Source organism: Neophocaena asiaeorientalis, unplaced genomic scaffold, assembly GCF_003031525.2.
Source record: "Neophocaena asiaeorientalis asiaeorientalis breed wild unplaced genomic scaffold, Neophocaena_asiaeorientalis_V1.1 scaffold508, whole genome shotgun sequence".
NCBI lineage: Eukaryota > Metazoa > Chordata > Mammalia > Artiodactyla > Phocoenidae > Neophocaena > Neophocaena asiaeorientalis.
Genome location: NW_020172179.1, coordinates 633,932 through 652,198, shown reverse-complemented (window position 1 = coordinate 652,198; position 18,267 = coordinate 633,932). Strand labels below are relative to the sequence as shown.

At 42.0% G+C, this 18,267-nt stretch overlaps 1 long non-coding RNA gene and 1 other non-coding gene across 2 annotated transcripts; one reads left to right on the top strand and one right to left on the bottom strand.

Moving 5' to 3' along the window:
* Nucleotides 1-8,637: 8,637 nt before the first annotated feature.
* On the top strand, nucleotides 8,638-11,850 carry LOC112410351 (uncharacterized). The gene is made up of 3 exons (XR_003005418.1): nucleotides 8,638-10,018; nucleotides 10,415-10,495; nucleotides 10,704-11,850. It is a non-coding gene; the product is annotated as an uncharacterized LOC112410351 (long non-coding RNA).
* LOC112410508 (U6 spliceosomal RNA) lies at nucleotides 9,052-9,154 on the bottom strand. Its single transcript, XR_003005437.1, has one exon. It is a non-coding gene; the product is annotated as a U6 spliceosomal RNA (small nuclear RNA).
* Nucleotides 11,851-18,267: the final 6,417 nt, after the last annotated feature.

The window sequence follows — 18,267 nt, the reverse complement described above, 5'->3', positions numbered from 1 at the left end:
AAAATAAGGATGCCCACGCACCACTTTTACTCAGCATGGTACTGGAAATCCTAGCCAGGGCAATTAGGCAAGAAATAAAAGGCAACCAAATCAGAAAGGAAGCAGTAAAACTGTCACTATTTGCAGATGACATGATATTTTATATAGAAAACCCTAAAGACTCCATCAAATAAACTGTTAAAAATAATAAATTCATTAGAGTTGCAAGATACAAAAGTCAATATACAAAAATCAGTATGTTTCTTTACACTAATAATGAACTATCAGAAAGGGAAAATAAGAAAACAATCCATTTACAATTGCATCACAAAGAATAAAATACCTAGCAATAAATTTAGCCAAGGAGGTGAAAAATCTATACTCTGAAAACTGTAAGACATTGATGAAAGAAATTGAGGAAGACACAAATAAATGGAAAGAACATCTGTGCTCATGGACTGGAAGAATTTGTATTATTAAAATAGTCATACTACCCAGTGATCTATAGATTCAATGCAATTCCTATCAAAATTCCAATGGCATTTTTTCATAGAAATAGAACAAATAACCCTAAAATTCAGATGGAACCTTGAAAGACTCTGAGTAGCCAAAGCAACATTGAGAAAGAATAACAAAGCTAGAGGCATCACACTGCTTGCCTTAAAACTATATTAGAGGGGCTTCCCTGGTGGCGCAGTGGTTAAGAATCCACCTGCCAATGCAGTCGACATGGGTTCAAGTCCTGGTCCGGGAAGATCCCACATGCTACGGAGCAACTAAGCCTGTGCACCACAACTACTGAGCCTGTGCTCTAGAGCCTGTGAGCCACAAATGCTGAAGCCTGCGCACCTAGAGCCCATGCTCCGCAACAAGAGAAGCCACCGCGATGAGAAGCTCGCGCACCGCAACAAAGAGTAGCCCCTGCTCAGCACAACTAGAGAAAGCCAGTGCACAGCAACGAAGACCCAACACAGCCAAAAGTAAATAAATAAAATAAATAAATTTATTAAAAAATAAAGTGAGATTTATTTTTAAAAACTATATTATAAAGCTATAGTAATCAAAACAGGATGGTATTGGCATAAAAAGAGACACATAGATCAGTGGAACAGAATAGAGAGCACGAATATAAACCCATGCATATATGGTCAATTAATTTATTACAAAGGAGCCAAGAACACTCATTGAGGAAAGGATATTCTCTTCAATAAGTGGTATTGAGAACATTGGACAGCCATGTGCAAAAGAATGAAACTAGGCTACTATCTTCCACCATACACAAAATCAACTAAAATGGATTAAAGACTTGAACATAAAGCCTGAAACCATAAAGCTCCTGGAAGAAAACATAAGCTCCCTGACGATGGTCTTAGAAATAATTTTTTGGATTTGACACCAAAAGCAAAGGCAACAAAAAGCAAAAAGTCTACAAAAGCAAATATAAACAAGTGGGACTACATCAAACTAAAAAGTTGCTGCACAGCAAAGGAAACCATCAACAAAATAAAAAGACAATCTAAAGAATAGGAGAAAATATTTTCAAATCACATATCCTATAAGGGTTAATACCCCAACTATATAAAGAACTCATATAACTCAGTAGTAAACAAACAAACAAACCCCAAACAATCTGATTTTTAAAATGGCAGATGATCTGAATAGACATTTTCCCAAAGACATACAGAGGCTCAACAGGTGCATGAAAAGGTGCTCAACATCACTAATCAGGGAAATGCAAATCAAAACCACAATGAGATATCACCTCACACCTGTGAGAATGGCTATTATCAAAAAGATTAGAAATAATAAGTGTTGGTTAGGATGTGGAGAAAAGGGAACACTGGTGTACTGTTGGTGGAAATGTAAATTGGTACAGCCACTATGGAAAACAATATGGAGGTTCCTTTAAAAACTAAAAATAGAACTACCATATGATCCAGCAATTCCACTCCTGGGTATATATCCAAAGAAAACAAAAACATTAATTTGAAAAAGTATATGCACCCCACTGTTCACAGCATTATTTACAATTGCCAAGATATGGAAGCAACCTAAGTATACATCAACAGATGAATAGCTAAAGAAGATGTGATATCCCCGTCCCCCCACACACACACACACAATGGAATATTACTCAGACATAAAAACGAATGAAATTTTGCCATTTACAACATGGATGGACCTGGAGTGTATAAATGCTAGGTGAAATAAGTCAGAAAGAGAAAGACAAATACTGTATGTCATTTCTTATGTGTGGAATCTAAAAAAATAAAACAAACGAATGTAACAAAACAGAAATGGACTAATACAGAACAAACTAGTGGTTACCAGCGGGGAGAGGAAAGGGGGGAGAGGCAAGATGGGGTAAGAGATTAAGAGGTACAAACTACTATGTATACAATAAATAAGCTACAAGGATATATTGTACAGCACAGGGAATATAGCCAATACTTTATAATAACTTTAAATGGACTATAGTCTATAAAAATACTGAATCACTGTGTTGTACCCTGCAACTAATATAATATTTTAAATCAACTATATTTCAAGAAAGCAAAAATATATAAAAATAAATAAAATGAATTATATGTGTTTATTTGCTCTTGTATTCAGTATAGTTTAATCTTTATTTCTGAAATGATTTTAAGTTACCTATACTTGTCTGAGGTAGTTTTGTCACCTTTATTTTCATATATTCCTATTTTTCCAAATACTTCATGTATGAGTTTCTGTACCTTTGATTTATGTTGTTCTTCCACGCTTCTATCATTTTCTTATTTCATTTTAGCTTTTTTAAAATTTAGCTTAGTTTTCATCTCTTTCGTGACCATGTCCTTCTTGTGTGCTTTCATCATCTGAAGGAACGTTATTCTGCTCCTTATATTTTTTTCTTATAAGAACTTTGTATGGACATTGACCACAGTCTTTTCCAGTTGCTCCTATTTACGTGAAATGAATTTTCCTTTTACTCTCACAAAGGGTGGTTGCCAATAATCATTTTTCTAGCCTCACAGCTCCAGAGCTCATTTTGTTCTTTTGGAATAAGGAATATGGCCTTAATACTTTCTAAATTATGCTCCTTAATACTTTCTAAATTATTTCTTACCCTCACCCATTTTTTCTGCATTCCCTCTTTCCTTTGTCCCTATTTTCCTTTTTCTGCTCAATTTTGATCCTACTCCCAGTACTTTTTCCTCAGTGTGAAAGAAAGCTTAGTAGGAGAAGAAAAAGAAGGTGCAGCAGTGATTTATGTAGCCCATAAAGCCTACTATACTTACTCTATGGCCCTTGAGAAACCAATTTGCTAACCTCTACTCCAGAGCAACTTTTTCTCTGGAGGGTTCCTCCACATTCCATATAGTCTAGGTGGTGCTGTCAATCACAGTGCACCAACACAGCAGTGAGATGGGACCCAAGCAGGGGTAATAAATGGAGTCTTCCATAGAATTAATAAGCAGACATTAGAAGAGAGGTCTTTCTATTAGGGTACTTGGCTAGGGGTTTGTGAATCTCAGGCCACTTGTGGACACTGCTTTTAGCCGCATGGAGAAAGCCTATGTCCAAGGAGAGAAAAGAAGGCTCAGATTATGAAGGAAGTTGGGGTGATTCGAATCCTCTGAATCAAGCTGACACAGCTGCATCCCTGGACTTTCCAGTTCCATGAGCCGATAAATTCACTTTTCTGCTTGAGCTCATTTGAGGTAGACTCTGATATTGCAACCCCAAAAGCCCCAGGCTAACACAGTTGCATGCATGAAGACACATGTACATGGCCACTTAAAGGATTTTTCTCAAATTTATTCACTCCTCTTGTTTTTCTTGGGGTTTTTTTGTTTTGTTTTTATCTGGAAGAGAATTAAAGACAAAAAAGCTTAACAAGGGATGAAGGAGAAATTACTTTGTGAGCAATAGAATTCCTTAGCTAAGATTCTGTAAATTAGTCTATATGTTTTAAAAGTATGCAATAGGGACTTCCCTGGTGGTGCAGTGGTTAAGGCTCCGCCTGCCAATGCAGTGGACACAGGTTCGATCCCTGGTCCAGGAAGATCCCACATGCCACAGAGCAACTAAGCCCGTGTGCCACAGCTACTGAGCCTGAGCCCTAGAGCCCACGAGCCACAGCTACTGAGCCCACATGCCACAACTACTGAAGCCCATGCATCTAGAGCCCATGCTCTGCAACAAGAGAAGCCACCACAATAAGAAGTCTGCCCACCACAATGAGGAGTAGCCCCTGCTCGCTGAAACTAGAGAAAGCCCACGCGCAGCAACAAAGACCCAACACAGCCAAAAATAAATAATTTTTTTTTTTTTAAGTATGTAATAGGGCTTCCCTGGTGGCGCAGTGGTTGAGAGCCCACCTGCCGATGCAGGGGACGCGCGTTCATGCCCTGGTCCGGGAAGATCGCACATGCCGCGAAGCGGCTGGGCCAGTGAGCCATGGCCGCTGAGCCTGCGCGTCCGGAGCCTGTGCTCCGCAACGGGAGAGGCCACAACAGTGAGAGGCCCGCGTACAGCAAAAAAAAAAAGTATGCAATAAATAAGTTCAACTTATGGTTTATAACTAAAATGAAGGGAATTAATTGGGTTAGTGAGAACAACTAACAGCAGAAGGGCCAATGCTGACACAGTTTGAATTTAAAAATATAAAAGACTATTTTGTGGAATGGAGCCTATCAGAATCATCAGTGGAGTTTTTAAAAAACAGATTTTGAAAGGTTAGGCCAAGGACCTACTGCAGTAACCCTGATAAATAGAAAAGTTTGAGAATGACTGATCTCATATGGGCACCTTAATCTTTTAAAAATTATGTATATTTTATATTTTGCTTACTTTAGGGTTTTTTTTTTTAATGATAAAGTTTCAAATTCCTTAGTTCTGTCATCTCTAAATATACATTCATACCACTACCAGGTGGTTTCACCAATGCTACGTAACAAGTTTTCAGCTGATTACACGTAGAGGTAATAAAGATTTGGGTAAATTTTGTAGATTTTTATACCAAGGTCAGGTCCCAGACAAAAATTAGCAATCACTAGGGTATCAGAGAGGCACCGAGCAAACATGGAAGATTCGTTAAGAGGTTTTATGATACTATCAGAGCAACAGTCTCCTTATCTTGAATAAGAGAGTGAACCAAAATCTGACCCAGATAAATAATTTAGGAATGGCTTTAACTAGCTCCTGATGTGATTCTCCAGATACTAAAATCATGCGTGTGTAAGCATGACAGATGCGAAGCCCTTGGGCTCTTGAAAGCAACCTCTCTTCTCTCTTCATTAGAGTGGCTGAAAAGACCACCAGATGCTCTCTTAGACACTAGAGCGACAAGAAGCCCAGGATGGCTGCAAAGTCACCCTGCAAACCCAAGGATGAAATAACGCTCAGTGGTTCCACGGGAAGGACCCAACTGGCCATCAGTGCTACCAAGTGGGAGTCTCTGAGCCACATCCACGAGGGAGGGCCCATTCAGTTCTACTGGTAAGTGCACTGTAGTCTGTCCACACAGAGTTCTGTTGTCCTACTTCACGCCAGAAGAAAGATGTGTGAGAAGGAGGGCCAGCCAGGAAGATACAAACCCCTATTATTTTCTTTTGTGATTTTTTTTTAACAAAAGAACTCATTTCTGTACTTTTTTCTTAAAGTCTCTGAAATCAAAGGGAGCTAGCTCTTGATACAGATGAGGGAGGGGATCAAAAGGATGCCAGTCATCCTGTGTTTTGCTTAAATTGTTCCAAAACAGTGAATGCACTTCTCCCAGGTTTGATCTTCTAAGAACTGAATTTGGCCATTTCCCAGACAGCTCTAGAAGTTGGCTAACAATCATAACTTGGGTCACAGGTTGGAAATCATTCTTTTTTTTTTTTTGGAAATAATTCTTTGAATAACCCTCCTGGCTTTCCTACACATCCTGTCCCCAACCACTTCCTATAAGCTCAGGGTGACTTGCAGCAAAAGGTTTTCATTTACTTCTGCTGTTAACCCAGCCTAGAAAGAGGAACTCCTGCCAAGCCCTTTATAGTAGCAGCAGCAGCAGTAGTTACTAGCAACGACAACAACAAAAATTGACAAACACTATCACCTTTGATTTCACAGCAGTCCCATGAGGGAAGGTAAGTACTATGATCTTTTTTTAAAAATAAATTTATTTATTTTATTTATTTATTTTTGGCTGCACTGGGTCTTCATTTCTGTGTGCGGGCTTTCTCTAGTTGCCCCAAGCGGGGGTTACTCTTCTCTTGCAGAGCACGGGCTCTAGGCGCTTGGGCTTCAGCAGTTGTGGCACACGGGCTCAGCAGTTGTGGCTCGTGGGCTCTAGAGTGCAGGCTCAGTAGTTGTGGCTCGCAGGCTTTGTTGCTCCATGGCATGTGGGATCTTCCCGGACCAGGGCTCAAACCTGTGTCCCCTGCATTGGCAGGTGGATTCTTAACCGCTGCGCCACCAGGGAAGCCCCCAGTACTATGATCTTCTGAGATTCAGAAAAGTGAAGCTAGACAGGAAGAAAGCAGGCCCTTTAAATTCAAGTCTTTTAGCTGTAACTCAGTTCAAGGATGTGGACCCTGATGTTCAAAGAGGTTATATCACCTACCCGAGTTACCTCAACTAATTAGTCACAGACCCTGAAGTTGACTGGTTAAATAACTAGCAGAACCAGAGAAAACTACTTCTCAAATGTTACGAGGAGTCTGAACCTGCGTAGCTGGTGTTGCTTCCAAGGGCTTCCCATGGGAGATGCAATGGCTTCATTCTGTCACACTCTAGAGAGCTCACTGGCGACAGAATGGGGAAACGGATTTTAAATTGACATAAGAAAGAGATATCTAATATACTTGAAAAGTGGAGAGATGGTCATGCCCAGCCTAAAAATATAGGCCGTTCAAGGAGACCCAAGCCACCTCTGGGCTCAGAAAACATCTCAGGTCCCTTCCAGGCCCAAAGTTTCTGAGTCCCTGGAAAAGCGGGGAGGAAGAAGAGAGGCTTTGAAAGCAGACGTCATGATTCAGTGAGAATGATGGCTGCATTTTTACTCTGCATGGTGAATGAAGAACAGATATTCCCTTATTTTCTGAGATCCAGGTAGGGCGATGAAGGAGAATGGAGTAAGAATTAATGCAATGAGAGCTGGAGACACAAAAGAATGAGGGGAACAAGCAAGTAGGGAGGAGAAGAAAAAAAAGGAACGCGTAAAATTTCCTCAGAGGGAAGCATTTGAAAGGACACTGCATCTCAAACCCGATAATACCTGACAAACTCAACTTCAGGTATTCCAGAGAAATAAAAAAAAGGTATCACCTAATTGAAAAAATTCAAAACCCTATTTTTAGTCCACTTCTTCATTCCTTCCATACAGAAATATTTAACCACATATTGTGATTGCTGTTATGGGCTGGCAGAATTGTGTCCTCCAAAAAAGATATGTTGAAATCCTAACTCCTAGTACCTCAGCGTGAGACCTTACTTGGAAATAAGGTCTTTACAAGGGTAATCAAGTAAAAATGAGGTCATTAGGGTGGGCCTAATCCAATATGACCAGTGTCTTTATAAAAAGGGAAATGTGGGCATAGAGACAGAGACACACAGGGAGAATGCCACATGAAAATGAAGGCAGTGGGCTTCCCTGGTGGCGCAGTGGTTGAGAGTTCGCCTGCCGATGCGGGGGACACGGGTTCGTGCCCCGGTCCGGGAGGATCCCATATGCCGCGGAGCGGCTGGGCCCGTGAGCCATGGCCGCTGAGCCTGCGCGTCCGGAGCCTGTGCTCCGCAACGGGAGAGGCCACAACAGTGAGAGGCCCGCGTACCGCAAAAAAGAAAGAAAGAAAGAAAATGAAGGCAGAGAAGACAGAACGCCAAGGACTGCTGGTAAGCCACGAGCAGCTAGGAGAGGGGTGTGAGACAGGTTCTCCTTCAAAGCCCTCACAGGAGCCAACCCTGCAGACACCTTGATCTTGGACTTCTAGCCTCCAGAACTATGAAACTATAAATTTCCATTGTTCAAGCCACTCAGTTCCTGGTACTTCTGTTATGGTCTCCCTAGCAAACTAACAGAACTGGCTCTTCTGAGTTTCACCTTTCCTGGACACACACTTTCCAGTAAAGGTCTGGAGTGCTCTGAAATTGTGAAGCTCAAAAGCAAGTTAGAGCAGGAACTAATCATAGAGGTCATTGAGTACAACTTTTGTTTCACAACAAGAAAATCAAAATCCAGGAAGGGTGAGTGACTTGCCCATGTTTTCACAGTGGCAGAACCATGACTAAAGCCCAGGCATCCTGAATTTTTTTTTTAATAGATTTTGTTTTTTATTTATTTTTTGGCTGCGTTGGGTCTTCGTTGTTGTGCGCGGGCTTTCTCTAGTTGCAGCGAGCGAGGGCTACTCTTCGTTGCAGTGCGAGGGCTTCTCATTGCCGTGGCTTCTCTTGTTGCAGAGCACAGGATCTAGGCACACAGGTTTCAGTAGTTGCGGCACGTGGGCTTCAGTAGTTGTGGCTTGTGGGCTCTAGAGCACAGGCTCAGTAGTTGTGGTGCACAGACTTAGCTGCTCTACAGCATGTAGAATCTTCCTGGACCAGGGCTCGAACCCGTGTCCCCTGCGTTGGCAAGCAGATTCTTAACCACTGCACCACCAGGGATGCCCCAATATCATCATTTTGATTTTATAAATAAGAAACAGGCTCAGAGAAGTTAGGTGTCTTGTCCAAGGTCACACAGCTAGGAAGTGGCAGAGTTAGGCTTTGAACCCAGCTGATATCCAGGTTGGCTCTTTCCACTACTTTGTATTTATACCAGGGTGTGCACATTGCTGCCTGCATGTGGGTTTTGACATTTGCTATTTTTTTGGCTGTAATTGATTTCATCAGTGTAATTGCATGACTTTTACTTTATGACATCTTTATCCAACCCTCCATCCCTTACAGCCATGTCTGTTTTATTTTATAAATTGTGGCAAAATATTCATAACCTAAAACTTACCATTTAACCATTTTAAGTGCGCAGTTCTCTGGCATTAAGGGCATTCTCATTATTGTACAACCTTTCACTGCTATCCATCTCCAGAACGTTTTCATCACCCCTGAAAAAATACAGGATGTTTCCCGCGTTGCTGTGTCATCCTTGCACACGGGCCACACTACTTGTCTCTGTATTATTCCATGTGCTGCCCAAGTGAGCACAGTGGGCGTTCGACTCAGCCGCTGGTTTTCTAATTCTTGGCTCCTCTCCAATTTTTCTTTCTTCTTTTTCTTTCTGTGACCTGCTGCCTTCTGCTCAGTAATGAAACGGACTGTCCTATTCATACATGTGCCTGTTCAGAGTCCCGAGCCAGACGAAGGAGAAAGCAATGTGATTGTCTGTAAAATGGCCTGGCTTGGACCCTGCCTCACCAATCCCCAGGAGTGAACAAGGAACGAGGAAAAGATTCGCAAACTGCCTAATTCAAATCTGAATCAGTTAGTGACTCTGATTTGCTCTACTTTGGGATCACTGGGGTGAGACTCAGAGCACTGCCCAGTGCTAGGGCTGGAGGAAGAGATGGGGTTCATCAGGTCTGTGCCCTCCTTGATTCACAGGTAAGACCAGTGAGGATCCAACAGGCAGGACTCGGGACCCTACCCAGAGCTCCCTCCACCTTGACATCTGCTGGCAAGTCTCACCCAATACCCTCCCTTTTCCTCTTAAGTCTATTTGAAAGCCTTTCTCTCCCTAAAAGGCAAAAGTCTACTTAAAAGCCTCAAGCCCCATCAGCTTCTCACACAGGCCATTGATCCCTCTGCCCCACAGGCCCAGTGCTAGGGTGCTACGAGAAGACCTTTAAAAAAATGACACTGTCGTGGATGCTGTGTTTTGCTAACTAGATCCCCACGTCAGGACAACAGGGTTGTTTCCCCAGCTGCTAGGAACATCGTTGGCTAAAGCCCTCAGCTGCTGGCTCTCTCTGGACAGTCCCCTCCCAGGGCAGATGGCAGCCTGCATCCAGCGACCGGCGCCCCAAACCGGACAGCATGAAGACCATCCTTGCTCCAAGCTCTCTATGCGGCTGCTGAGGTGGGTTGTGACAACCCTACAGCCCAGCCTCTGTCCAGTGTGGCTCCTTCCCCTCCCCCATGGGTGCTAGCCCAGCATCTCCTCTAATAAACCTCCCACACACTAATCACTCATCAGAGCCTGCCACCAGAAGCCAACAGGCCACAGCCCCGAAATAAAAACAACGAGGAGGTTGTAGCTAATAAATGTTTAAAGGACAGTTTACAGATGCCACTTAAGTCAACTCCATTAATTATCCCCTTTCATATTATGAGCATCTAAAGTGTCATTACCTCGAATAATAATCTGTAGCTTACAAGTTCTCAGTTTACGTAAATTCCCAGCCTCTATGTAGTAGTTGCAGAGAAACCTTAGCTAATGGTAAATTATGATTTATTGATTTATTTTGGCTTGCAGGATCCTAGTTCCCCAACCAGGACCACTGCAGTGAAAGCACCAAGTGCTAACCACTGAACCACCAGGGAATTCCAAATAATGGTAAATTAAAGGCAGAACTTACAGCCAAATACTTTCAAAGACAAAATTATTAGATTGAATATGAAATTGCTAATGTGTGACTGCTCTGGGGGTCTGTAAAAATGGTAATTTCCTATGGTTCAACGTAATATCCTGTCAAAAATGTTTACCAAAAAATTATATTTAATTTGGGATGTAGATGTATTCTAACGAGTTTGCCTTCCAACAGGAAGCATGTACGAGCTATGAAGATGTTAAAAATGGCCTCGCCCTTTGGAATATAGATGCTACAAGCAGAACATAGAGATGAAAGTCAAGATAATGCCAAGATCTGGGAGCAAAGAAAGGAAACTGACCCACAGACCTACGTGTCACTCTATGACTCATGGTCCAGTTTGAAGTACTCACTGCCTCTCGGGGTTTCATCCTCACTACCACCTCCCATGTCCTCTCTCCATTTTCTCCTTTCCCTTTCTATTCTCACTCTCTCTGCTAGAGGCCTTCCTCGTCTGCAGGAAAGTATGGCAAGGAGAAGAATCTATGGTTTAAGGGGAGGAAACACATTTTGTGCTAGTCTCTCTCCTTTCCATGAAAGACTTTTTCATGATGATACCAACATTGAGAGTTTCCTATGTTCATTACCCTTTCAGGCCCTTATGACAATTCCTCAAATCTCTACAAATAAATGAGCTGATTCACTTCTCCAAAAATGCTTTGTCCCCACAAATACTTATTCATGGGAAGAGGCTCTGAGGTTAGTCTGTTCCTCGCAGACTATTTTGTTTATTGATTACTTTATTGTGCTGATTCGACATTAGTAAGCATTTGGGCCTCTGATTTATACTTTATGCAACTTTGAAAGTCTAATGATTGGTACAGAGAACTCAAGGCTCTTGCGATGTGGGTTCCCATCACCATGCTTACCCGAACCTGGACCAGCTGCCTCCCCTTCTCCCTCACCCCATGTGGGGTGCCCATGAGAGTGCAGGGATCAAGGGGCACAGGGCCAAGAGGCTCTCATCTGCCCAGGACACCCTCCAGGACCTGGTGGGGGCACCCTGAGGCTGGGTGAGACAGGCCAGAGGAAGAGGAACAGGATAGAGGCCTAGGCCTGGTCCTTGAGAAACTAAAATCTTGTAGGCAGGAGCATTCAACAAGAAAACCTACACCTGCTATCAGTAAGTAGGTGAGGTCCTTTAAAAAAAATATGAGTCTGCAAGTGTGAAGGCAATGATTGGTGGAAAGTGGGGCATCAAGAAGGAAACTATACACACACACACACACACACACACACACACACACACACACCATTCCAATCCCACAACCCAAAGATAACTGCTGTAAATATTTCTTTAATGTTGAATCATTATGTTGTATACCTGAAACTAATAGAATGTTGTATGTCAAATATACTTCAATAAAAAAATAAAATTTCTAAAAACTTCTCTCATTTCGTTTTGCTTGGAGTTAGCAGAAAAAAAGTGAACTGAAACTAGAGGAGTGGCTGAATTTTATACATATATATATATATATATATATATATATTTCTTCAAAACAAGACCTATTAGTTACTAAGGAACACTTCAAAAAGATTACGAAAATATGAGACTGACATTAAGGTTAATGGGTATTTTTTTAAGCTTATGCTTCTTCACGTCCATAAGTTTAAGTTTCCAGATGCTGAGCTTAAATGACTGTCCAATCAAAATCCAAAGTCCTCAGGCTCCCTGACTTCAGACTATATGACAAAGCTACAGTCATCAAAACAGTATGGTACTGGCACAAAAACAGAAATATAGATCAGTGGAACAGGATAGAAAGTCCACAGATAAACCCACACATCTGTGTTCACCTAACCTATGACAAAGGAGGCAAGAATATACAATGAAGAAAAGACAGTCTCTTCAATAAGTAGTCCTGGGAAAACTGAACAGCTACATGTAAAAGAATGAAATTAGAACATTCTCTAACACTATACACAAAAATAAACTCAAAATGGATTAAAGACCTAAATGTAAGACCTGATACTATAAAACTCTAAGAGGAAAACATAGGCAGAACAATCTCTGACATAAATCACAGCAACATCTTTTTTGATGCACCTCCTAATGAAAATAACAAAAATAAACAAATGGGACCTAATTAAACTTAAAAGCTTTTGCACAGCAAAGGAAGCCATAAACAAAATAACAAGACAACCCACAGAATGGGAGAAAATATCTGCAAACGAAGCTACCGACAAGGGATTAATCTCCAAAATACACAAACAGCTCATGTACTCAATATCAAAAAAAAAAAAATCAAATCAAAAAATCGGCAGAAAATCGAAACAGACATTGCTCCAAAGAAGACATACAGATGGCCAAGAGGCACATAAAAAGATGCTCGACATCACTAATTATTAGAGAACTGCAAATCGAAACTACTATGAGGTATCACCTCACACCAGTCAGAATGGCCATCATCAAAAAATCTACAGGGCTTCCCTGGTAGCGCAGTGGTTGAGAGTCTGCCTGCCGATGCAGGGGACACGGGTTCATGCCCCGGTTCAGGAAGATCCCACATGCCGCGGAGCGGCTAGGTCCGTGAGCCATGGCCACTGAGCCTGCGCGGCCGGAGCCTGTGCTCCACCACGGGAGAGGCCACAACGGTGAGAGGCCCGTGTACTGCAAAAAAAAAAAAAAAATTCTACAAACCACTGATGCTGGAGAGGGTGCTGTGAAAAGAGAACCCTCCTACACTGTTAGTGGGAATGTAAACTGGTAACAGCCACTGTGGAGAATGGGATGGAGGTCCCTTAAAAAATTAAAAATAGAGCTACCATATGATCCAGCAATCCCACTCCTGGGCATATATCCAGAGAAAACCGTAATTCAAAAAGATACATGTGCCCCAGGGACTTCCCTGGTGGTGCAGTGGTTAAGAATCCACCTGCTAATGCAGGGCACACAGGTTCAATCCCTGGTGCAGGAAGATCCCACATGCCACAGAGCAAGTAAACCTGTGTGCCACAACTACTAAGCCTGCACTCTAGAGCCCGCGAGCCACAACTACTGAGCCTGCACGCCTAGCCCATGCTCCGCAACAAGAGAAGCCACCACAATGAGAAGCCCATACACTGCAACGAAGAGTAGCCCCTGCTCATCACAACTAGAGAAAGGCTGCACGCAGCAACAAAGACCCAACGCAGCCATAAATAAATAGATAAATAAATAAAAGATAAGGTAAGATACGTGCACCCCAATGTTCATTGCAGCACTATTTACAATAGCCAGGACATGGAAGCAACCTAAATATCTATGGACAGAGGAATGGATAAAGAAGATGTGATATGCATATACAATGGAATATCACTCAGCCATAAAAAAATGAATGAAATAATGCCATTTGCAGCGACATGGATGGACCTAGAGATTGTCATACTTAGTGAAATAAGTCAGACAAAGAAAGACAAATATCATATGATATCGCTTATATATGGAATCTAAAAAACGGTACAAATGAACCTATTTACAAAATAGAAATAGAGTCAGAAATGTAGAAAACAAAGTTAAGGCTACCAATGGGGAATGGTGGGTGGAGGATAAATTGGGAGATTGGGACTGACATATACACACTACTATATATAAAATAGAAAGCTAATAAGAACTTACTATATAGCACAGGGAACTCTACTCAATACTCTGTAATGACCTATATGGGAACAGAATCTAAAAAAGAGTAGATATATGTATATGTATAACTGATTCACTTTGCTGTACCGCAGAAGCTAACACAACATTGTAAATCCACTATACTCCAATAAACATTAACTTAAAAAATAAAAAATATAAAATAGACAATAAATATAAGCTTTGACATGAGAACAAAAAAACAAAGTCACCAATACTATGTTAAAAACCACAAAATCATATTTCTTTTTTTTTTTTTTTTTTTTTTGAGAGGGAAAGAGAAACAATGAGAACAAAATTTACACCTAAGTTTATTCTCTGGGTGATTCTTCAAAAGAATTATTAGGGAAAAGCTGATATGTAAAGAAAATATGCTATAAAAATGGCAAACCACTTTCAGGAATAAAAAAGCACACCCAACACAGGCAAATGTGTATACCGAGTACCCATTACAAGTTCAAACAGATTGTATCGACAGATTGTATTGCTATTTAATTCAGAGGGTGTATCACTATTTCTCATATACACTAACTGCTCAAAATCTGACTTGCTTCATATTCAGACCATGACTTTCTTGTAGAGTGTTTCCTTTTATTTCTCAGAATATCTAGTGGCCATTCTTTTTCTTGTTGGCGGGGGGGGGGGAGAAAAAAAAGACTTCTGCCACCATCTCATTGATCGAAGGCTGTGGTGAGACTTCTAGATCCTAATCACAAGACTTGTGTTATATTACACACTTTCTTCCTGAAAACTGTTTCCATGGAGCCCTCTGACTTTCTGTTCTAATTTGGACTCACTGCTGTCTAGGTGTGCGACACAACTGTCATTGTCTTGGGATGTCATGTCACTGTCCTCCTAGACTGGTTTCTTGGAGCCCATGTTTTTCTCTTTCTTGGGTTCCTTTTCTGCTTGGCTCTAGTACAGCGCTGAGTAGCTGTTCTAGAAAAAGGATAGAGAAGACAATCTTTCAGAGTCCTTGCCTGTGTCTGAAGGTATTTTTAGGCTTCGCCTAGCTGGGGTATATTTATATGTTCAAATCATTTCCCTCAGAACCTGGAACTTGGTGCTCCCTTTTCTTTTAACGTCCAGTGTTGCTGATTGGAGTCTTCTGATCCATTGTGGCTTTAGTCAGGCGATTTTATGTTTTCTTTCTGAAAACTTTAAGGATACTCTTTTTTTATCCCTGTAGGGCAGAAGTGTCACCAATATGTATCGAGATGGGCCCTTTCAATCTGAAGACCAAGTCATTTCTCTCTTTTGAGAAAAGTCACATCCTCTCTCCGTGTTCTCTTTCCGTCTTCTGAGACTCCTATTAGAGGAATTGGAGGGCAAACTGCTTCGATCTTTTCCCAACCTTCTTTTATCTCTTTTGACATCATGTCTCTAAGTTTCAGAAGATTTCTTTGTTCAACTTTATCTTCCAGATTTCGAATTCAGTCCTTGGCTGCATCTATTTTATTTTTCAGACTTTTGTGGAATTTTGAAAAAAAAAATTTTTTTTTTTTTTGGCCACATCACACAGCATGTGGAGTCTTAGCTCCCTGACCAGGGATCAAACCCACACCGCCTGCAGTGGAAACATGGAGTCCTAACCACTGGACTGCCAGGGAAGTCCCTGAAATTAATTTTGATAATCATATTGTCAAGATTTCAATTTCAAGAACTCTAGTTTTCCGACTATCCCTTTCAATGGCAACTTGCTTTCAGTTTATGGATATAATGTCCTCTTGAATCTCTCCCATCTCTACTGAGACCACCTCAAAAGTTCTCTTCCTCCCCAGCATTATCTCATTTTCCCCTAGCGGAAGGTTGTTCTGCTTCTTCACGGTTCAACTCCTCCTTTGCACTGATGGTTCTCTTTAATTACCTGGTTATCTTTAGCCTTACACATTGACAAATGGACAGCCAGTTTGTCCTGGGCTTCCCCTGGGCTGTGTTTTGAGTAGTATTTTGCATGAGGTGAGGGCTAGGGATTCGGAAAGTCTGGGTGAAGCATCCCAGGTTGATTTATGTGTGTTTTGTGTTTATCCCCTCCTTCAACTGTGCGTCCTGTTAATAATAGGTACTGTACGGGGCTCCAGGTAAGTGTCACTGCGGTAGGGCCTCTATTTTAATACTGTTCCTAACACTTCATTGCAGATTTGCATAAGTAAGCAAATCACAGTCAAGACCAAGAAGTTACCATGACTAGGAAAAGAACGTCATGCTGGGGATAAAAGAGAGAGAGAGATGAAAATGGAAGGTTTGGAGTGCGTGTAAGATGACTGACAAAGGGTTTTTAATGGAGGGAGAGAGAGGCCAGTCTGATGGCAAGTGAGAACACTACCTCCCACCATCTGCTGCTACCTTCCCAAAGAGAGACTTGAAGACTGACTTCCATTTTTTACTTGCCTCTCCAAGGAACGGAAATATCTGCTCCTGCCTCTTCACGGGGTCCTGCAGAACTGAGAGAGAAGCTGTGAAGCAATCGGAAAGAAAGGAGGCCCTACTGTTCAGGGTCCGAGGACCCGGCACAGGCCTGGCAGGCTGCTCGTGCTCTGGCTCAGCGCCCACATGGGCGTCTGCACTATTGCTCAACAGCACCACGAGGAGGCCATGTCCCTTCCTAGCTGACCTTCGATTTGACATCTCTGCTGCTTAGCCAACTCTGATTAGGACAGCGGCTTTGATAAGCTTCACACGCTATCAGAACTTTTTCTTTTAAGGTTACTCTGCTCATGGAAATTTTCAAACATATTCAAAAGTAAGGAGAACAGATAATGAATTCTCAAGTGCCTACCACCCAGTGTCTTAGTTCATTTGGGCTGCTGTAACAGAAGAGCATAGACTGGGTGGCGTACAAACAAAAGAAAGGTATTTCTCACAGTTATGGTAGCTGGAGGTCAAGATCAGGGTGCAAGAACTGTTGAGTTCTGGGACTTCCCTGGTGGCACAGTGGTTAAGAATCCACCTGCCAAGGCAGGAGACACGGGTTCAAGCCCTGGTCTGGGAAGATCTCACATGCTGTGAAGCAACTAAGCCCGTGTGTCACAACTGCTGAGCCTGTGCTCTAGAGCCCAGGAGCCACAACTACTGAGCCCGTGTGCCACAGCTACTGAAGCCCACATGCCTAGAGCCCGTGCTTCGCAACAATAGAAGCCACCACAATGAGAAGCCCACGCACCGCAATGAAGAGTAGCCCCCGCTTGCCACAACTAGAGAGAGCCCACACACAGCAACAAATATCCAAGGCAGCCAAAAATTAATTAATTAATTTTTTTAAAAAATAAGAATGGTTGAGTTCTGGTGAAAGCCCTCTTCCTGGTTCACAGACAGTCCTCTTCTTGCTGTAACCTCACATAGGGGAAGGGAAGGGGCTAGGGAGCTCTGTGTGGTCTCTTTTATAAGGGCACTAATCCCATTTAGGAGGGATCCACCCTCATAACCTAATTATCTTCCAAAGGCCCAATCTCCTAAAACCATCACACTGGGGGTTAACATTTCAGCATATGAATTTCAGGTGGATACAAACATTCCATCTATAGTGTTGGGAGGAGGAAATTCCCCCTCTACCCCTCTTGAGTTCTTGTGGCTGGACTAATAAAATTGGCACAAGACAGATTAAGAGAAAAGAAACTAATTCTAATTGTGTGCACAGAGGTCTCATAGAAATGGAACCTAAGAAGTAGCCAAAGTAGGCAGTTTTTATACTTTTTAGACAAAGAAGCAACAAATTTGTGAGGAATTGACACAACAAAGAAACTTGGGTTTGAGGTGCTCAATTAGTGAAAAATCTAAACAGAGTTTGGGCTTGGGGTAGTAAATTAAAGAAGTAACAAGATTTACTTTTACAGGCTTCTGGGCCCAAATTCCCTACCTCTGGAAATAAGGGTGTCCTTCTACCTGCAGGTGTAAGGAGTACACCTTTCACGTGAGAGACTGATCTCCTGCTTTGGAGGAGACAGCAGAGGGTCACAGTGTCCCTCTTGCATTGGCCATTTCTTAAATAACTTTCATTCAAAATTATCAGTATGCCATTGAGGCACATCTTGGGGCCACCTACTAGGCCCCAATAACAGCATCCAACTTCAACAACTATATCAGCATTTTGCCAATTTAAGAACCTGCTTTTGGGGTGGGGAT